General features: G+C 41.3%; 1 long non-coding RNA gene and 1 other non-coding gene across 2 annotated transcripts in view; both read left to right on the forward strand.

Annotated features, from left to right (window-relative positions):
- The window catches only part of LOC130544021 (uncharacterized), a 363,074-nt gene that overhangs the window by 38,343 nt on the left and 303,654 nt on the right, over nucleotides 1-21,077 (forward strand). Inside the window, exon 2 of the long non-coding RNA XR_008959882.1 lies at nucleotides 15,009-15,183. This is a non-coding gene — a long non-coding RNA (uncharacterized LOC130544021). The remainder of the gene's footprint in view (nucleotides 1-15,008; nucleotides 15,184-21,077) is intronic.
- On the forward strand, nucleotides 15,398-15,504 carry LOC113260675 (U6 spliceosomal RNA). The gene has a single exon (XR_003318055.1). It is a non-coding gene; the product is annotated as a U6 spliceosomal RNA (small nuclear RNA).

Genomic DNA, 21,077 nt, shown 5'->3' on the forward strand with positions numbered 1-21,077 from the left:
CCTCTTTGTTCATCAAAGCCGCAAACCAGATGTGTTACCAAGTCCTGCAAGGACTCCATCTGTGCCCAGAATATCAAGATTATCCTCGTGGGGAAGTTTTCTTGGCAAGGAAACTTGTCACCATTTCGGAGACAGTGAGAGCCTGTGAAGTTTCAAAACAGGGCTCAGGAAAGAGGAATTCTTTGAAGTAGCAGGCCCCCAGCAGCTAAACGTCAGTGTGGAATGCGGTGGGAAGGTGAGAAATGCAGGGGTCTCATCCACTGGCATGCTGAAAGAAAAAGAAGGGTAGCTGCCAAGTCTTCTATGATGGGCTTAGAAATAGGAGAATTGGGGGTGGATTATGTCACTTGAATAAGATCCTGCCTCAGATTTCTTCCTCTGTTTCAAGTGACATCCTAGCTTGACTGTTCCCAAGGCACACGGGTTCACCAAGGCTTCTCCTGTGCCTGGTAAATGATAAACAACTTTATTCAGCGCCTCAAAACAAGGTTTTGTGTTAAAAATTGCAAGATTTAGTTGAATCCCAACTTTTTTCTTACAACAACAACAACAACAACAATCCTCACTGTCTGCTAGTGAAGAGGTCTCCCTTCAGCGTTGTTGGCTTCAGCAAATTTACTTGTGAAAGCCAACTCAAAGGACACACTAGGGTTACTATACTTCCTTTTCTTGAATATTTTCCAGTTTTGGCCAGCGTGCTCATAAATGTAGAAAGATGTCTGTAACCATAATTGCCAGGGCATGGTCACTCACATTTATTTAGAATGAGCAATATTTCGACTTCTAAATTGACATTAAAGTGTATTTTTTAAAAGATTTATTTATTTGAGAGAGAGAGCATGCATGAGCAGGGGGAGGGCAGAGGGAGAGAATCTCAAGCACACTCCCAGCTGAGCGTAGAGCCCAGCTTGGGGCTCAATCTCAAGACCCTGAGATCATGATCTGAGCTGAAACCAAGAGTCAGATGCTTAACCAACTGAGCCACCCAGGTGCCCTGATACAGTTCTCCCTCTCTCTGTGGGAGCCACAAGGAAAGTTTATTGTTATCTTGAAACACAAAGTGAATCATGTTTCCCTCCACAGTGGTTTCAAGATTTAGAACCATATTTGTGGTCCACCAAAAATATTGAGTCAATATTTCTGAAATCTTGATGGCACTAAGTCAGTTTGAGCTGCTATTTTAAAGCTGCCAGCTGTTTTCTGATTCATTTTTGAGAAGGACTATTTTCTATGTTAAGAAAAATATTTTCACTTCTCTTTTGCAAAGGTAAAGCCAAAATCTAATTTCAAAGAACTTTGGACAATATGGGAACTAAATATCTCTGAATGTGAAATTGAAATTGACCTTCCTTAAGGTATTCTTACCTGTGAATCTGTGCAGATTTTTATACTATTGTCTGGAAGAAGGGCCTGACACTGAGGGGGAGGAAAACATGATTTTCTTCCCTATTATTAGGCCCAGTGAAAGTTGGGGTCCTGCACATTCAACAGGAAAGTCAGAGTCAAAAATTCCTTCGTGGTAAATAAATATACCTTTAAAAAAAGGGGGGGGGTTGCATGGCACCTGGTTGGCACTGTTGGTTAGGCATCTAACTCTTCGTTTTGGCTTAGGTCATGATCTCAGGGTGGTGACACCGAGCCCCACATGGGGCCCCACGCTCAGAGCAGAGTCCACTTGAGATTCTCTCACCTTCTGCCCCTCCCACTCGTGCTCTCTCTCTCTAAAATAAATAAGTCTTTAAAAAAAAATTCCTTTGTAGGAGATAAGCTGGAACGTGCCACTAGACCAAGTGTGGGGCAAAGGGTAAGCAAGTAACTGCATTAGGTTTGGCCTATGGATTCTAGAGGTTGTGACCATTTTGATATCTAATTTACCTTTTCTGTATAGAAATTCTCTTGTGATATTTCCTTTACTTTTAGTAAAGTCTTATATATTCTAGAAATTAATCGCAGCTGTGGAATTGCCCAGTGTTTGGAGGGGTACGGGGAAAATAGCAGAGGTCAGGATGAGACTGGTTCTGAGATGGCCAGAAGTGACCTGCTGAAGTAAGATAGCAGGTGGGGCACTTGAGTGGCTCAGTCAGTTAAGCATCTGTCTTTGGCTCGGGTCATGATCTTGGGGCTCCTGGTATCGAGTCCAATGTCAAGCTCAGCCTGCTTCTCCCTCTACTCCTCCCCCTCCTCATGCTCTCTCTCTCTCTCTCAAATAAGTAAATAAAATCTTTTTAAAAAATTAAAATAAAGTAAGTTGGCAGGCCGAGGAGGTAGTCCTCATGTAACCACGACCCACCGAGACAGGATTGTGGGATATGGAGGCTTTCTGCAGGGCTCTAGGTACGCTCAGTGAATGGAGCCTAGAGAAAGAGGGACTGCCTGTGGTCCCATGGAGTGGGTACTTGGACTCTTGTTTGGGCATTATAGGGAATAAGGATACACACGGGCTGAAGTCACTGGGACTTGTAGCATACAAGAGCATAGAACTTCATGACATGTACTCAATTCATATCACCAACTTAGTTCCATCTTATCCTTATTTTTTTCATTACTCATTCCTATAAATTTGGGTATGTACTTAATTTTTCTGTGTTGTGAATCCATTTTGTACTGAGTCTTGTGCATAACAGCAGTAGGGGCAGATGGCGTTGGCTAGAACTCATGGTCAGAGAGGCCGCTGATGTGTGACCACCCTGCGCCCACCTTGGGATGGGCAGATCTAGGGTGCTCCAGGGAAAAGAGAACAGCATGTATTGCTCTCCCTTTTATGAGCGAGCATGCCAATGCCCTTGTCAGTGCTGGGGACTCTGCAGGCAGTCAGAGTTTAGGTGACCGCTTTCGCAGCAACACTGGGAATTCACCGGCATGTCACCTGGAGACCTTGAGATCAGTGGGAAGTTCGAGGCCTTGCTGCAAGGGGAAGTTGGAGTTGGATGCAAGTTTCCCACTGGGAGAGGGAGTAGGGCCAGGTCCAGCCAGCTCACCATCTGGTAATCCAGGAGGAGCACCCGAATTTTAAAAAAATTAATCCTCCTTGTTACTCTACAACATCTTTGGAAATTATCTTAAACCCCTTTTGGAAGAAAGCTGGATATAAAAAATAACTAAAAATAAAATAATAAGGGTGCCTGGGTGGCTCAGTTGGTTAAACGTCTGACCCTTCATTTTAGTTCAGGTCATGATCTCCGGGTTGTGAGATGGAGACCTTCATCAGGCTCTATGTTAAGTGTGGAGCCTGCTTAAGATTTTTTTTCTCTCTCTCTCTCCCCCTCTGCCCTCCCCTCTTCTTTTTCTCTCTCTTTTTAAAAAATAAAATAAAATAAAAATATAATCATACTGACAATACCCCCCCCCCCAAACCTGAATCATACTACCAAAAAGATACTGTCCTTCAAAGTAGTGTTCTGTAGAGACTGCAGGCAACAGTGTCTCCAAAATTCAGCACATGCTTGGATTTCTTTTTGGAAACCACCTTCAAAGCCATTTATCAAGCACAGAACAAAATCATCATTATTTTATGCCAAATGGACATTCTCTATCAGTCTGCTGATCTTTATTCCTTTTTCCCTTCTTCCCTCTTTTTCCTGTTGAATGTCCTCTTTCCTTCCTCTGTCTCTTCCTCGTTTTCTACACAAGCAGCAGTAATATCTTGAGTGACTATGCTGGGGCTGCTACTGGCCTAGAAGGGGAGGTACTGGGAAAGGGGGTTCTGAAATAGGACCAGCTGGGGAGTTGGAGCCCAGAGAGGAGGTTGCTTGGGGTGAAGTAATTTGTATGCAGTCTGCAAAGGGATATTTTACAGCTGAGTGCTGGACACGTGAATCATGTAAGGTGAAATCACGATAAGTCAAAGAGCTATGAGTTGAAGAAAATCTGCAGAGAGCATCAGATAAATGCCTTGTGTAGTCATTATTACCTTTGTTTTAAAGGAAATAGCAAGTTGTTTGGGGCCCAAAAGAGCCTTGTTACAAAGACTTCTTGAATGTTAAAATGTTCCTACTTTTGTATATATGAATAGTTATTTCGTTTTGTTTTGTTTGTCTTACAGTAGTATTAGAAAAACATTCCTCCAAAGCCAGAAATAGTGCAATAGTGGAAAGCCAAGAGACAGCCGGCAGAGGGCGCATGGATTAGGACTAAGTGTGTTGAGACCACTGCTTTTCCTTTTTTCTTCCTTTCCTTTTCTTTCTTTCTTTCTTTCTTTCTTTCTTTCTTTCTTTCTTTCTTTCTTTCTTTCTTTCTTTCTTTCTTTCTTTCTTTCTTTCTTTCTTTCTTTCATTTCCTTAGTCATAAGAAGTATTTCAAATATGGATTCAAAGGTCAACATTTGAAATTTTTATATTCTTCTTTGCTTTCAGGATTCAAGTATTCGTATAGAGCAATGAGTGAATTTTTAAAATAATAGTAGTGAATAAATAAAAATATACTTCACAATTACCTTGATCCCATTCTTTTTGAATATGAAAATGCTCTCTCCACAGTCCCGCTTACACCTGGCTCTTAACATTGTTTTCCTTGATTATCAAAACAAGGTATCAATTCTGAACACTAGAGTAAAAGAACAGAAAACAAAACAATGACAACAAAACCCCATATGAAGAGTGCCTGGAGCCAAATACTAATTGTGATTTGATTTATTTTCTTCCTTTCTTTTCCCATGCTTATTTTCCTATTTAAAATTGTAAAGAAGCACTATAACGGGATGACTTTTTTTAAAGGAGCACTTATGGCAAATGTGCAATGTGTGAGACGTTTTCTTCTTAGTCTGCACACAGGGACCCAAGGCTTCCAAGACTAGACTTACGTAACAGGCCTCAGAGAACCAGGGCAAGAACTCAGCGCCGGTCGGCTTGCAAACTGACATCATGTATCCCCCGAAGTTACCATCTGACTGGGTTGGTGAGCTGCCACTCATATGGGGCATCCTTATTGGCTAAAGAGGTTTAACCTTCCTCATGTGCACTTATGTATAGTTACCACTGGCTTAGACACTGATCCCTAGACCAGTATTTCATGGCTAGGGTAGTGGGGCTGATTTTCCTCAGCACCTAGTATATTCTCAACTCATGTAGAAATTAGGTTATGTAGGAGGCCAGGCGAGAAAAGTTGATGTGCTTTAGGGTGGTAACTATGAAAAAGATAAAAAAAAAAACAACAGTCAGATTCTTGATTTATTTAGAGGACAAAGCCAACAGTATTTAAATGACTATGGGAAATGAGGAGAAGGGAAGTCAAGGATGGCTTGAGCAATTGGAATAGTGGGGATGCCATTTACTGAACAGGAAGGCTACAGGAGGAAGAGATTTGAAGGGGAATAAGAATGCTATTTTGAATATATTAAGTTTAAAGTTTACAAATCTTGGGTTTTAGGAGAGAGATAATAGGTAGAGGTATAACTTAGGAATCATTGAGGAGGTGGTGTAGTATAATATAGGATATAGTTCTTAAGACCAGGCAAATTGCAGCCAGAATGGGTTCACGTCTTGGCTCCGTCTTCTACTAGCTGTGACTCTGGGCAAATTATTTAATTTCTCTGTGCCTTAGTTTTTCTTTCAAGATGGGAATAATACTATGAACTATCTCATAGCACCATTGTGAGGGTTAACTAGTATGGGTAATATACTTAGAATGGGGCACAAAGTAGGGGTATCAGTCATTAGTCCTATTATTATCATATGACTACAGTTGATATTTACAGCCATGGTTCTCAATGAGATCACTTGAGTCTAGCCAGAGATGTTGGAAGACTGAGACCCTAGACACTACAGTCTTCATAGACTGAAGGCAGAGGAAAAGGGATCAGTGGAACAGACTAAAAAGTGAACAGGATGAGAAGGAAGAGAGAATAATATTGCCAGAAGTCAAGTGAACATTTTCCGGAAGGAAGCAGACGTAAATGTATCAAGTGCTATTGAGAAGTTTAATAAGATGAAGCCTGAGAACAACCTGCTGAGTTTGGCAACACTGAGATCCTAGGGGACGTTACAGGAGCTTTGCCGATGGAAAGGTACAGAGCAAAAAGAGCTCATATGCAAAGGATAATGTTATAGAATTGTATCTTTATACTCTAGAATTACACACATTTTGGCAAGATGCCCCCGCTATGACAGCTCCTTAGCGACTGACATTTCTGAGGGAACAGCAGATTTCTAATTCCATGCCATGCTCACTTAGGGACACGCACTAATCGAGTAGAAATCGCTAGCACCATTTCCGAAGTTATATTTCTCATTTTATTTTTTGCTGGGGTCGTGGAATTAAATTTGCACAAGCTGAATGCTGTGCTACCAGTCTTCCCACAAGCTAAGGCAACATTCGGCACCAACAACGGCTCAGGGTAGTTTCCTCACATGGAGGTTGGGGGAGTGGCAGGTATTTTCAGTTTCATGGATTCTTCCCCACTAATTTGTCACGTGCCCTCCTTTGTTCATGGTGTGAAATCATGAGACTTTCTCCCTGTTTTGAACATTTTCAGAAACATCATTTGTAATAACGCTTTAATAATTCAACCCATGACTGTTCCATAATTCATTTAACTATTCTTCTTTTGCACATGGATGGTGTTTACATTTTTTAATTGCTACAAGCACCACCAGAATAATCTGTCCCACATTAATCTTTGCCTTTGCTCTGATTATTTTCTTGTAGGGGGTGGTGGTTCAAGGAAGTGGGATAAAGTGTGAATATTTTAAAGATTCTTGATATGCTGTTCAGTAGCTTTCCAGAAATAGTGTACCATTGTAAGATATGCCAACAGAGAGTGAGTGCCCATCCCACCACACTCTGGCCAGAATGGAACGTACATGTGTAAGTCATTGCTGTTTTTATTAGTGATAAAACATATCTCGCCGCTGTTTTAATTTTCAGCCCAAAGGTTAATGTCTTTATTTGCCCAGTAAGCATTGCATTTTTTCTTCTGAGACTTTTACATTTCTGTTCCTTTGCACCTCTTTGGTTTTTGGTATCTATGATGTGTTATCTTGATATTAGTAGGACATCTCTTCCTTGTGACTGGTAGCTTTTAAGACTAGCCCTCTATCTACCCCCCACACTTTCCTCAGTCCACTGAAAAAGCAAGGGAGAAAAAGTTGGCATAAGAAAGCATACAGAAAATCACAGTTCTGAGTTTAGTAGAAAGCTCAATATTGCCCACTGTCACTTTTAAGCCACTAGAGATTTGGTCCCTTTGTAGCAACTTTCTGGGACTTTACAGGGATAGGGGACAGGAGGTCGCAAAAAAATTGAGAATCAACTTCCACCCAGTCCTTATTGGGCAAAAGTATATAGCCCAATATATATGTTATAGTATATAAGAAGACATATAAGAAAATATATAGTGTAGAATAGTATGTAAGAAGATATACACATCATAAAGATATACAAAAAGCCAACCCCTAGACTGGAGCATTGAGCTCAGTAATTCAGATAAAAGCAAATAGTGAACAGCATTGAATAACGTCTGAAAAATGACACCCTTGAAAATCCTATTTTGAGCTGTGCTTCGCTGAACGAAAAGGGTAGTTCTCGGAGGCAGCTGATATATGATTCCTGTTGGGGCTCCCTTAGTTCCATTAGATATACAGAAAGATTGATGAAAATAATTGCCCTCTAAGAGAAACTGGTTAAACAGTTGTGACTTAGAACATGAAATGATTAAAATTACCTAATACAAGAATTACAGCAATAGGGATTTTATCAATTGGTTTAAGAACCACTGGAACATTTAACAGGACTATCGTGTTTCACCAGGCAATTGTCTCTACTTCTTAAGATATTGGGATTTGCCAAGCTAAACATTTTATTTATCCCAGTGCTGAGTCACCGAAATGACTGTGAATTTCTGATATCATAAATAGTGTGTCCAGACTGGAATTATATATAGATGCAATAAATGCTCTCCTGAGTTGTGTACAAATCAAAGTTTTACAAATTTAATAGAGTTTTTTTTAACTTGGCCATAGATTACGAAATTTATATTGTAAGCATCAATTAAAATTAAAAATATGGTGTTGTGTTTTGTAAAGCAAAGAATTATTTTATTTAAAGATTTATTTATCTATTTTTAGAGAAAGAGAGTGCATGCAAGTGTGCACACATGAGTTGGGGGCAGGGGCAGAGGGAGAGGGAGAGGAGAGGGAGAGAGAACCCCAAGAAGACTCCCTGCTGAATTGCGGGGCTTGATCTCAGGACCTGAGCCGAAATCAAGTGTGGGACACTCAACTGACTGAGCCACCCAGGCGCCCCACAAAGAACTATTTTATAAGCAAAGAATACTCACCTAATTTATTGGCAAACTGTGAACTTGCTCAAGTTGCTTCATATTTGGGGCTTGGTTCCCTCATCTGTAAAATGATGTCTTTACATCATTCTGGATGTATCTCTAAGCCTACTCCTACTCAGGTCTTCGTGATAAGTACTACAGACAGAAATTGGACTTGTTAGAGCGCTCCTCTGTAAAGTGGGCTACTTATTCTAGAAAAAGTCTGGGATGGTCAATGCACCTAATTTAGAAATTCATCTATAATGGTCTTTTTTACTTAGGACTTTATGGCAACAACGTGTATTAGTTTAGAATAGCTGACCAAAACCATCAAATTTCTTTTTAAGGAATTCAATGTTTATGAACAATATTCCTTAAGAGGTTTGTTTCCTCTACCACATACTACAAAAGGTTGTAGTTATTATTGCTACCTGATGATATCGGAGGATGACTAGCTTCTCACTCTGTGTACACTATGCTGAGGCTATCTATATATATAGGTTCTGTGTTTTCGCTATTCCGAACACTATTCTATAGTTTGAAAAGGAGACAATGAGCAAGTTCTCCTCTCTCCACATTTTTTAATTTGAAAGTTTGTCATTGTAAAATCTGTGTTAGCCAGACTCTTTTTTGGAAGTGAGTAAAATGCAATTCAAATGCTTACGTGTGTGTGTGTGTGCGCGCGCGTGCAGAAAGTTCACATAAGAAAATTATGGGATGGACAGGTCTGGGCCTAGCCATATAGGATGATGGAAATTCTTTCAGGACTTTGTCTCTCACCTCTCCTTCTTTCTACATGTCAACTTTATCCTGCAGGGGGCAGGGGAGGATATGGTCATCAGTGTCTCTGGGGACATATTCTTACAGCTCTTGGCAAGAAAAGACAGAAGTCAAGAAGAACTGTGATTGGACTGACTTAAAGGTCACGGCTGTCCTGACCCATCACTATGGCCAGCTGAATCCCTTGGCCAGGATGGGGAGTGGGTACTCCCTCCATAATAAGGAAGAACAGTTCTTCAGTGGAAAGAGCGTTATGTTATTACTGGAAGGAGAGCAGGGGTCTGCATAGACACAAATAATGGATATGCACATGATAATCACAGTTTCCTGGGGATGGTGATGAAGATATTTTTATGTGCAGAGAACTTTACACTTTATAAAACACTTTCACATACACCATGTTTGTTGGTTCTCACAGAAATCCCATGAAATTTGGTTACTATTCCCATTTTACAGGTGGGAAAACAACTCTGAGTCCAGCTAGCATGTGCTACGGTTAATAGTTAAGATCATTTACAAGTGTCTTCCAAACTTTAAGTGGGCTTTTTGCATTGTTGCCCTGTAGACAAATGTGGTTCCATTATGTTTTAATATTTCTGAAAAATGTTTATTTAATAGTATCTTTTTTAAAGTTCATTCCTGAGGTACCTGGGTGGTGCAGTTGGTTGAGCATCTGACTCTTGGTTTTGGTTCCGGTCGTGATCTCAGGATCATGGGATCGAGCCACATGTTGGGCTGTGGGCTCCGTGCAGTCTGCTTGAGATTCTCTCTCCCTCTCTTTCTGTCCCTCCCCCCTGCTCTCTCTCTCTCTCAAATAAATTAATAAATAAATCTTTAAAGTTCATTCCTAAGCAGGTGCACATGACTTAAAAGATCTACTCACAACCTTCCTTTCATTCCCTTTGCCCACATTTGCTATCTTTCCTTCTACAATCCCCTAACATCTTGATTTTCTTGCTCACTGACAAAAGCTAAAGTGACTGAGGAGCATGCATCAGGCAGCCCAATTTTGTCTTCTATATCATTCATGTCTCCAGCCTTGAGTACATAATGTGACTGTCTCAGGTTAGAGTGACTCAATTTTGGTGCACTAGTTTTATGGGTAAGCTTTTTATTTTTGATTCTTGTGGTGTTTCATTAAATATACCATTTGTTTATAGGCTTAAGGCATATCCTGAAAGAGTAGAAATGAGAAAGACTTGTATTTAGATAAATTATGGGTCTAATGTGGTTTACCACTTTCTAATGTCTGAGATTAGGGGTGTCAGTGAAGCCGACTCTCTCTGAGTGATACAGAGTAAGAAATTAATTCCGGGTACAGAACCTGCTACTTCCGGGTCTGGTGGTCCCAGCATCTGTCTCACTGTCATTCTTACCATGTGTCTGTGGAAATCTTGGATGACTTCCACACCTACAACAGTGATTCATTCTACACCTTTAGTTTTTTTCCCACATTTTCCTTCACTCTTACTGTAGACATTACACTCACCAATATGTATTTTGAAATCTCTATTTGAAGCATTCTTCTCTCTACCCATTACCTCTTATCTTTTCTCCTCAGTTACTCTGATATTCCACCAGGTCCTCATTCCTCCGAGGTTCTAATCCTTTGTCCTGCTACGTCTTCTCTTTCCCTCACACACTTCATGTTCTTGCTTCTCTTCTCATACAGCTTAAGAGTCTAGAGACCACTGACATAACTACTCCCTTACAAGCCTCTCTAAGTACCACACCCCTCTCTTCCTCTCTCATCTTTGCCTTGAAAAATCCCTACTCACTTTAAATCTGTCTGTTTACTCTGTGCCAGCATCCAAGCCAAACACTGGAGAGAGAGACGGGATGGAAGCCACAGCCATTTTGTAACCTAGACTCAGAAGTTGCATCACTTCTGCTATATTCTATTAAAAACAAGTCAGTAAGGGGATGCCTGGGTGGCTTACTTGGTTAAGCATCCGACTCAATCTCAGCTCAGCTCTTGATGTCAGGGGCAAGCCCTGAGTTCAAGGCCTGTGTTGGGCTGGGACTGGAGCCTGCTTTAAATGAATGAATGAATGAATGAATGAATGAATGACCAGTCTATGGTCAAGGGGAGGGGACTGCAGATGGGCATAGATACCAGTATGAAAGACTCACAGGGGGCCGTCTTAGAGGCTGCCTACTGCATCCACGTTGCCAGCAACCCATTTCTTACCAACAGGCAATTTTCTGTCCTTGGCTCACTTAACCTCTCAGTGGCGTTTGATGCAGCTGATTACCTCTTCCATAAGACATTGAGTCTCTAGATTTCCAAGACAGCATATTCGTTGGACTTTCCTCATTAATGACTTCTTCTCTACTGACCTCTAAATATCAGAATGCCTGAAGACTCTGTCCTTGGCTTTCTAATTTTGAGATCCACATTCTTAGGTGATCTCATTCTACCCCATATCTTGGAATCCCATCTAGGTGCTGACAAGTCTCAAATCTGTGGTGTTCTAGTACCTTTATGAATAGCACTAGAATCATATATCTAATTGCTTTCTCTACATCTGTTTCCACTTAGATGTCTGATAAGCATCTCAAACTTCATGTATCTAAGGAAGAACTATCGATTTCTCCCATCTCTGCCTTCCTTCCCCATCATCTCCTACCCCAGTATCCCCCCACTGCTGAAATAAACATCGTGAATTTCAGCTGGTGCTTGACCTTGATGATGGTTGATGTAACTGTCAGGAAGTGGGAGTTCTGATTCTGTTCAAGTTTTAGAGATTTGTGAAGCATGAGCTTTGGAAAGACAAAGAACATTACTAGAATAATAGCTACTGTTTATAAAAATACTACTGGATACCTGGCATTATTCCAGGTGAATTAAATTTATTTACTCTTTTAATGCAGTCCTTCCACCAATTATAAAAATAGGCATTATTATCCTCATTTTGTAGATGAGGAAACTAAGTCTCAGAGAGTTTCATGAAGGTTGTATTTAATTAAGGTCTCATTGTTGGTAGTACTTAGGATTAAGTTCAACTATAAGTGACAGTAGTGACTAAAACATATCAGCTTTATTTTCCTCCCACAGGCCACATGGGGCTGGTATGGTGGCTTCATATCCATCCAACTCTGTGGCTCATGTTGCTCTCTATCCTCCACACAAGGTTTCCATCTGATGGTCTAAGAGGGTTGCTCTAGCATCAGCTTTCAGTGTCTCCTATTTGCCAATAGAAAGCGAAAAGAGAGGGGGGAGAGAAATCCCTTCCTCTCTTAAGGATACTTCTTGGAAGTTATGCTGCTTGACTTAGTCCGTCGGGCTGCTCTAGCAACTTAACCACAAACAGGGTGGCTTATAAACAGCAGAAGTTTGTTTCTCACAGTTCTGGGAACTGGGAAGACTAAGATCAAGGTGCTAGCAAATTTGATGTCTGGTGAGAGCTCTCTTCCTGGTTCATAGACAGCTGTGTCTTCCTGGTTCTTAGACAGCTGTGGCCTTATGTAGCAGAAGAGGCAAAGGGAGCTCTCTGGGATCTCTTTTATAGGGGCACTAATCCCATTCAGGAGGGCTTCACCCTTGCTAACTAATCATCTCCCCAAGGCCCCACCTCCTAATACACATCGTGGGTTGGGATTTTAACATGTGAATGGAGAAGACACAACATTCAATCTATAGCAACCACTGACGAGAACTTAATCTCCAAAGCCTTGCACAGCTGCAAGGGAGACCAGAAACACAGTCTGCCACAATAGGGATGCAAACCCAGTGCTGTGTGGTTCTTGAGATCACAAACTTTCTGTCATTCCACACTCGGCCTCTCTGTACCTTAGTGGCTGAGGGTTCCAGAGACAGCTTTACCATATATCCTGTGGCAGCCTAGGTGCCCTTTAATTCAGCCGCTGTCACATATGCTACAGGTGAGGGCTTGGTTATTTCCTCAGCTTCTTGCTCCTTTGGGATTTTGAATGCCTTTTTATTTAAGTAAGCTCTATGCCCAATGTGGGGCTTGAACTCACAACCCCAAGATCAAGAGTCACATGCTCTACTGACTGAGCCAGCCAGGCGCCCCTTGAATACTTTTATATACTCATCCCCCATGTTATAATTACTTGTTTTCGGTTTTCATGAATCAAACGTTAGCTAATTGGTAATGCTTATTACATGAATAACTGACTTAACGAACAACACGATTTTGTTTCTGTATCTCTAGCACATTGGCCTTTTATAGATATTCAACAGATATATGTTTATTGTATAGATGGACAGATGGATGGATGGATGGATGGATGGATGGATGGAAAATCAACAGCTTTCCTAATTCAACATTTTTTCTTATTTTAGGTAAGCACAGTCTATATTCTCTGCTAATCCCTTTGCCTTCAGGGCTGGGAGAAGAGAGAGAAAAGAGTTCTCTCATCCCCTACTTCCTTCTCTCACTTTAGTATTGATGTCACAATTATGATTTTTTCTATTCAAATGGACCTTGATAATACCTCCTGGGAAGTGTCTTGAGGATGCCACATTCAAGACCGAATGGCCAATATATTAATGTTTCAGAATTTAGGACTATTTGGGGAAGTTGCAACTAATTTTGTTCAGTGAAAACATATATACCTTCGCTTTGTGACATCTTCTTCAGTGAAAACCTACATAAAATTTTATATTTCAAAGCCCTAAAGATGAAATAAATTTTAAAAAATCCCCTATGAAATAGTACTGGTAAATTCATGGTTATTGCAACCCCATAAAGAAGTAAACATCATCACATTCCTCATGAAAAACTCCAGCAAGAGCCATTGGCATGGTTTGAATATAAACAGCTAGCAACTAAATGACTTTATCAAGCTACAATCCCTGTGCTCAGCGATTTAGAGGAAATCAGCAGCTTAACCAAGGTTTTTTTTTTTTTTTTCCCTGAGCAACTGGGGGCCAAAAATAAAACACTATTACATCAAACAGTAGACAAACAAAAATCTGAATAAGTTCGCTGTCTTCTCAGGGCATTTCTGTACCTAATGAGCACAGCTGAGCCCAAAGGCGTCAAGATGTTCCTCGCCATTAGGCAGTGGGATGGTGGAGTGTCCAATAATTCCTGGGTGGTCATCATGAGTTCTTTTGGGTAAAATAGGGGGAAGGTCAAAAGAGGATGCAAATATTTTTTAACCAATGAAAGAGGGAACTGATACATTCCTCTGACCTTTTCCATTGCAGGGAAGATACATTATCTGCATTAATTATCATGTTGAAAAATTCCCTCTGGATTGCCATGTCCCTTCCTATGAGTAGTGGGAAATATGTTTGTAATGTGATGTGCAGCAATCTTCATCTCTGAGTACACATGAAGTGTGAAACAGCTTAGCGACTGTGTCGCATTAGTCTTTCTAATTGGTGAAAAAGCTTAGCATTTGTCTAGCAACAGTAGTGCACAGTGCTTGGGTTTTGAAATGCCAGTTTGCTTAAGATACGGGGTGCGTTAAAAGGAAATACTTCGGGAGGCAATATAAATCATTATCATCTCTAGCACAGTTCTCACTTGTTGATCATTAAACAAATGATTTCATTTAATCCTTGGAGGGAAATACAACTGGTACCATTTAACAGAACACAAAAATGGGGGGTTGAAGGGACTAAGTAATCTGCCCCTAAACCACAAAGAAAGTAAAGTCAGGATTTGATCCCAGAGCCAGTATCCTTTACCACGCTTCAGTACTCCTTCCGCCTTTGTCCTTCTAACTGGGCGCCACTGTGAGTGTTACTTAGCTTTTCTCTCCTCAGTATCCTTGTCTGTAAAAGGGAGCAAGAATAATTTTGTGTTATTGGGATTGTGAGGATTGAATTATATACTGGATATAAAACATTTAGTAAAATGCCTTATTACACATACTATGCTATTATTATTCCTTTAAATTATCACATTCAAGGGTTGGGAAGAATCTAATTATCACCTGCTTTTCTCATTTGGTGAGGAGGAGGAATAACTGAGTAAATGTTATTTATTGCCCACAGAGCTCACATTCATGGTCCTAGAATGCTAGAACTTGGAAGACTCCACAGTAAGCCTTCTTGGTAGTAACTGATGAGGAAACTGAGACCCAAGAGCCAAGTCATCCTTGGGGTCGTGGACTGGGAGAACCATGCCCTTGTTGAAACTATCTTCAAAGCTACTGATGAACCTCTCCATGTGAGTACAATGAACTCTTAGCTCCCCTTCTGCTTATATATTATTGTTTGAATGTGCCATAAACAATAGTTATCCATTAAATATATGCTTTGTCTAACATTTTTTCCTATTTATAAATGTGAAAATGAATTTTTTACTTTCTGAAAACTTAAAAATCCATAGCCTGTGAAAACTTACACTTTTCTCTGAAGTATATTAAAAGACACATAGCACAGTGCTCGCTTCAGCAGCACATAGACTAAGATTAGAACGATACAGAGACGATCAGCATGGCCCCTGTGCAAGGAGGACATGCAAATTCGTGAGGCATTCTGTATTTAAAATATAAAGAATAAAAAATAAAAGAGGCATAGTATAGTACAGAATATTTTTAAAAACCAATTTGAGAGGGAAAATCCAGAGCAATCACAATTTTTGTTTTGATATGTATTATTTAAAGTTATGTATTTGATAAAGGTATTCATTTTTACCTTGGTAGTCCTATAAATAACTATGAAAAACAGGAATTCTCAGGGTGCCTGGGGGGCTCAGTTGGTTAAGTGTCTGACTCTTGGCTTTGGCTTCGGTCATGATCTCAGGGTCATGAGATTGAACCCCATGTCAGCCTGCATGCTTGGCTCGGAGTCTGCTTGAGATTCTCTTTCTCCCTCTCTCTCTGCCCCTCCCCCCACTCGTGTGCGCCCACTCTCTCTCTCTAAAATAAATCTTTAAAAAAATAAGAATTCTCAATTAAAATGGGCAACAAACACACGTTCTTATTTTATTTGTTTTCTAAACATTGGTCACAAAACGGAAAGGGCCAGAGATTTGAGTCTATTATGTTCTCAACACTTTAAAACATTCTCATTTAATCATCACCAAGCCCGTGAGGCAAATATCGTGCCCATTTTGAAATGAGACAATGGAGGCTCAGAGATGTTTAGTAATTAATTTATTGAACATTATAGAGCTATAAAGGGCAAAGCTGAGGTTATAACCTGACTCTTTATGATTCCTGAAGCTCAAGGTTTTTCCATTATTCTAGTTTGCTTTGAACAAAATGCATGTGAGTTTTATCTCTACCATACGTGTTATTTCCCATCCCACTTTTCACTGTACTGATTATATCAGTTACAGTCCAGGCTGGGGGAGAGGAACTGTGTATTTTGGAAATCATGATTTTAGTTGAGGGATTAGAGCTTGCCTAACTCTGGGGAGTTGTGACAAGAAGGCCTTGGCGGGGGCAGCGGGGCGGCTGTCGCAGGGTCAGAGAACAAGCTCCAGGCACTTTCTCTGAAGTGCTGCTCCACGAGGTAAGTCGGAGCTTATGGGAGCATCTCAAACACTTTGTGCATCTGGCTGCCAGCATGGGATTGCAAAGAAGAATCTCGTGGAAGGGTCTGTGGAAGCTGCCACCCCTATGTCCACAGCCAGGTATGTGGTGTTCCTTTTACCTACAACTTGGGGTGTGTATTATAGCACGCTTATGGGAGAAGGCACGAACTCAACAGCTGACGGACAGGAGTCCTCGTGATCTCTGGTGGGTCGATCTTGTCAGCCTCACCCTAAGCCTTCCCTGCTTTTCCTTCAGCACTTCAAATTGTATTTGTCTGGTAGGTTGTGTGCGAGAATCCAATGGGATGAAGAATGGGACAGTGCTGAGGACAGTGCCTGGCACAAAACAGACGATCAGTGATTGCTCTACTTCTGGGTTGTAAACAACAGAACCTATTTCAGCTTGTTGAAGTGGAGGATGAATTTATTCCAGGTCATTAGGTAGCTCAGAGAATTTCCGGGAGGGCTGGATCAGCTGGAGAGCACATGGACAGAAACAATACCAAATGACCCACGAGTCTGTATCAGAGGCAGCCCTGTGGCAGCCTTCTCTAGGCACAGATAGCATAACAGGCAAAGCTGATGTTGGGTCCTGGATTCCAGAGTTGCCACCACCATTGTTCCCAGAAGCAGAGGCTTCTGTTATTGGCCACTGTCAGGAAATGTATTTCATGTTCCTTTATTCTCACCGTGCTCTCTTCCAAGTCAAATCTCGTGTGGGCGTGTCTGACCAGCAGAGCCTGGATCACACATCTGTGCCTTTACTGCAAGGGACGCTGGGAAAGCAAAGGAGAGAAAGGGGTACTTTGTGTAAGACTGACTCTCTCTGCCAGTGGCCTTCTAGACCATGAGTTCCTTCCCTGGAGACTTGCTGGAAACTGGCTATAGCCCGGTGGCTTAAGGCAGTCAGTTCTGGCCAACCACGAGTCTCAGACCCTAGCATTCTTTTTTTTTTTTTTTTTTAAAGATTTTATTTATTTATTTGACAGAGATAGAGACAGCCAGTGAGAGAGGGAACACAAGCAGGGGGAGTGGGAGAGGAAGAAGCAGGCTCATAGTGGAGGAGCCTGATGTGGGGCTCGATCCCATAACGCCGGGATCACGCCCTGAGCCGAAGGCAGACGCTTAACCGCTGTGCCACCCAGGCGCCCCAGACCCTAGCATTCTGATCACACCTGAGGGAGGGCTGGTACTTCTGCAGTCTTGAATGCTGCTTGGTTCCTGGGGTTCAAGCAATAGTTTAATGTATCATACAACTTCAACTGTGAGCCTTGGTCCCCAGCTTCCACATTATACCAGAGGAAGGCCTGATGTGTTCCCAAAGCCATGAAAGATGAGGGTAGGGCTGGAGCCAGTTTTCTACCATGCCACGTTACTATGGTGCCCTGACCCCTAATTACCCAATGAGAGGGGCCAGTGCTTTTCTAATCATGTACCTCGTGAACCCCATGGCCCAAGATTAAGGTCACTCTCTGGGATTCGGCTGTCTGGCCTTGTTAGATCTCTGTGCAAATGCCTTAGAACTGCTAAAAAAAACAAATGGAGGTATACTAAACATGTTTAAGAGTTTATTTGAGCAAAAATCAATTTGAATTGGGCAGTGCCAAATCGGAAGTGGTTAGGAGCACTCTGCCCACAGGAGCCAGGGGAAAAACTTCATAGGGAAAGTGTAGATGTTATTTGATTGGCTATAGCTTAAAGCCTGCTTGGCTGTTTGTGATTGGCTGTCTTTAGTATCTTGATTTCATAACCTTGAGGCATTTGTAAAGGTTAAGGTTTAGATTTTGGTTTGCTTATATTGGCCACTAGGGCGTTAGAGTCACTCCTTTCTTGGCCTCCTTGTTTAATGAGTTTAACAGAATGCAGTGGGCAATAGGGACCAGTGTCCTGGTACTGCTTCTATTTCTGAGGTCTATTCACTTATTCATTTAGTTAGTCTTCGTGTGTGTGTTGAGTGGCATTTTCCCTTTTTGCACCAGTGCAAATGTCTGGTTTCCACCTTTGCGAGGGCGGGACTCTTCATGTGGAAAATTACCCAAATACAGGAAAGGTGTTCAAAGATGTTGGGTGGCCACAAAGTTTGACAGGTATCTATTACCCTAACAAGTGCCAATTCCTAATTAACTCCCCTTCCCTCTTCCTTACTGGTGTATTCCTAGTGGACTCCATTACCTTAAGAGAGTGGATTTGGACATCAGGCATGCCTGTGCAGGCTTGGGTCCCAGTTCTGTTACTGCTAAACCAATGGGGCCTTGGGCAGTTAGCATGACCTCAGGAGTCTCAGTTCCCCATTTGTGAAATAAAGCATATCAGGAAGGCTTCTCTCAAAGGGTAGTTGTTACGATTAAATGAAAGTATGCAAAATCTTACCAATATGTCACTCATACAATAAACATATGAGAAATGCCAGCGATTCTTAAAAGACGACCTCAAGGAAAGTTCTTTTCTGCTCTTGACTCTTTAGGGCTCAACATGATGATAGTTTATTCTGTTCTTTTGCTACCACTCACCCCAAAACTAAGTTCCAGTGGCAATTCTGAGAAATCTACTCTTCACCAAAGGGAGGGCAGGAAGGAGAGAGAGGACTGGAAAAATATGTAAGGCTCCTGGCAGTTCACCCCTCTTTATTGTAGGTAGACAGTAAGCTTTCCTAATTTGAAAGTCCAGAAGTGCACAGCAGTGCGGTGGTGGGCCAAAGTGGGCCTGGGGGTCCCAGTCCACCATGGAACTTCAGCATTACTTTTCACTACATGTGGGGCCTCGGGCACTGGCACTTGAGACCCACTCACTTATTCTGTCAGCCAGTCACTCAGCCAACAAATGCTTATTGATCATCTGTGTGCCAGACTGTGGACTGGGGTGAGCAATACAGAAAATTCTGTAAGGGAGACTGCTGTGGGGGCAAATACTCCTGATTCACTGTGAATGGTGTGACAATAGGGGTGCTTACGAGCTAGAGCAGTGGCACATAACAAAGAACTTTAGTCCTTCTGGGTGCAGGGAAGGACTCAGGGAAGGCCATACAGAGTCGGCAACATTACAGCTGGGTTTTAAAAACTGAGTAGGAGATTGAGAAATGTACCTTCTATTCCTACACTCTGAAGGGTTTTAATCAGGAAAGGATGCTGTATTTTGTCAAATGCTTTTTCGGCATCGATTGAGAGGATCATATGGTTCTTGAGTCTTTTCTTGTTGATATGATGTATCACGCTGATTGATTTGCGAATATTGAACCACGCTTGCATCCCAGGTATGAATCCCACTTGATCGTGGTGGATAATCCTTTTAATGAACTGTTGGATTCTATTAGCAAGTATCTTGTTGAGGATTTTGGCGTCCATATTCATTAGGGAAATCGGTCTGTAATTCTCCTTTTTGAGGGGGTCTTTGCCTGGTTTGGGGATCAAGGTAATATTGGCCTCATAGAATGAGTTTGGTAGCTTTCCTTCTGTTTCTATTTTTTGAAATAGCTTTAGGAGAATAGGTATTATTTCTTCTTTGAATGTTTGGTAGAATTCCCCAGGAAAACCGTCCGGGCCTGGAGTTTTGTTATTTGGAAGGTTGTTTATCACTGACTCAATTTCTTCATAATTAATTGGCCTGTTTAAGAAATCAATTTCTTCCTTTTTCAATCTTGGTAGTTTATAGGTTTCCAGGAAGGATTCCATCTCTTCCAGATTGCTTAGTTTATTGGCATATAGCTGTTGATAAAAATTTCTAATAATCCTTCCAATTTCAATGGTGTTCGTCGTGACCTCTCCTTTTTCATTCATAATTTTAATAATCTGGGTCCTTTCTCTTTTCTTTTGGATAAGTCTTGCCAGTGGTCTGTCAATTTTATTGATTCTCTCCAAGAACCAGCTTCTAGTCCTGTTGATCTGCTCTACTGTACTTCTGGTTTCTGCTTGATTGATTTCAGCTTTAATTTTGGTCAACTGCTTCCTTGTGCGTGGATTAGGCCTGTCCCTCTGTTGCTGCTCCAGCTTCTTGAGGTGAGAATATAAAAACTGCATTTTAGATTTTTCTATTCTTTTGAGTGAGGCTTGGATGGCTATGTATTTCCCCCTTAGGACTGCCTTTGCAGTATCCCATAGGTTTTGGACTGTTGTATTTTCATTCTCATTGGTCTCCATAAATTGTTTAATTTGATTTTTGATTTCCTGGTTTATCGAGTCATTCCTGAGCAGGATGGTTCTTAGTCTCCTCATAAAAGCCATCTATGAAAAGCCTACTGCAAATATTATTCTCAATGGGGAAAAGCTGGAAGCCTTTCCCTTAAGATCAGGAACACGACAAGGATGCCCACTCTCGCCACTATTATTCAACATAGTACTAGAAGTCCTTGCAACAGCAATCAGACAACAAAAAGGGATCAAAGGTATTCAAATCGGCAAAGAAGAAGTCAAAATGTCTCTCTTCGCAGACGACATGATACTCTATATGGAAAACCCAAAAGAAGCCACTCCCAAACTATTAGAAGTTATAGAGCAATTCAGTAACGTGGCGGGATACAAAATCAATGCTCAGAAATCAGTTGCATTTCTGTACACGAATAACGAGAACGAAGAAAGAGAAATCAG

The sequence above is a fragment of the Ursus arctos genome, unplaced genomic scaffold (assembly GCF_023065955.2).
Source record: "Ursus arctos isolate Adak ecotype North America unplaced genomic scaffold, UrsArc2.0 scaffold_18, whole genome shotgun sequence".
Classification (NCBI taxonomy): domain Eukaryota; kingdom Metazoa; phylum Chordata; class Mammalia; order Carnivora; family Ursidae; genus Ursus; species Ursus arctos.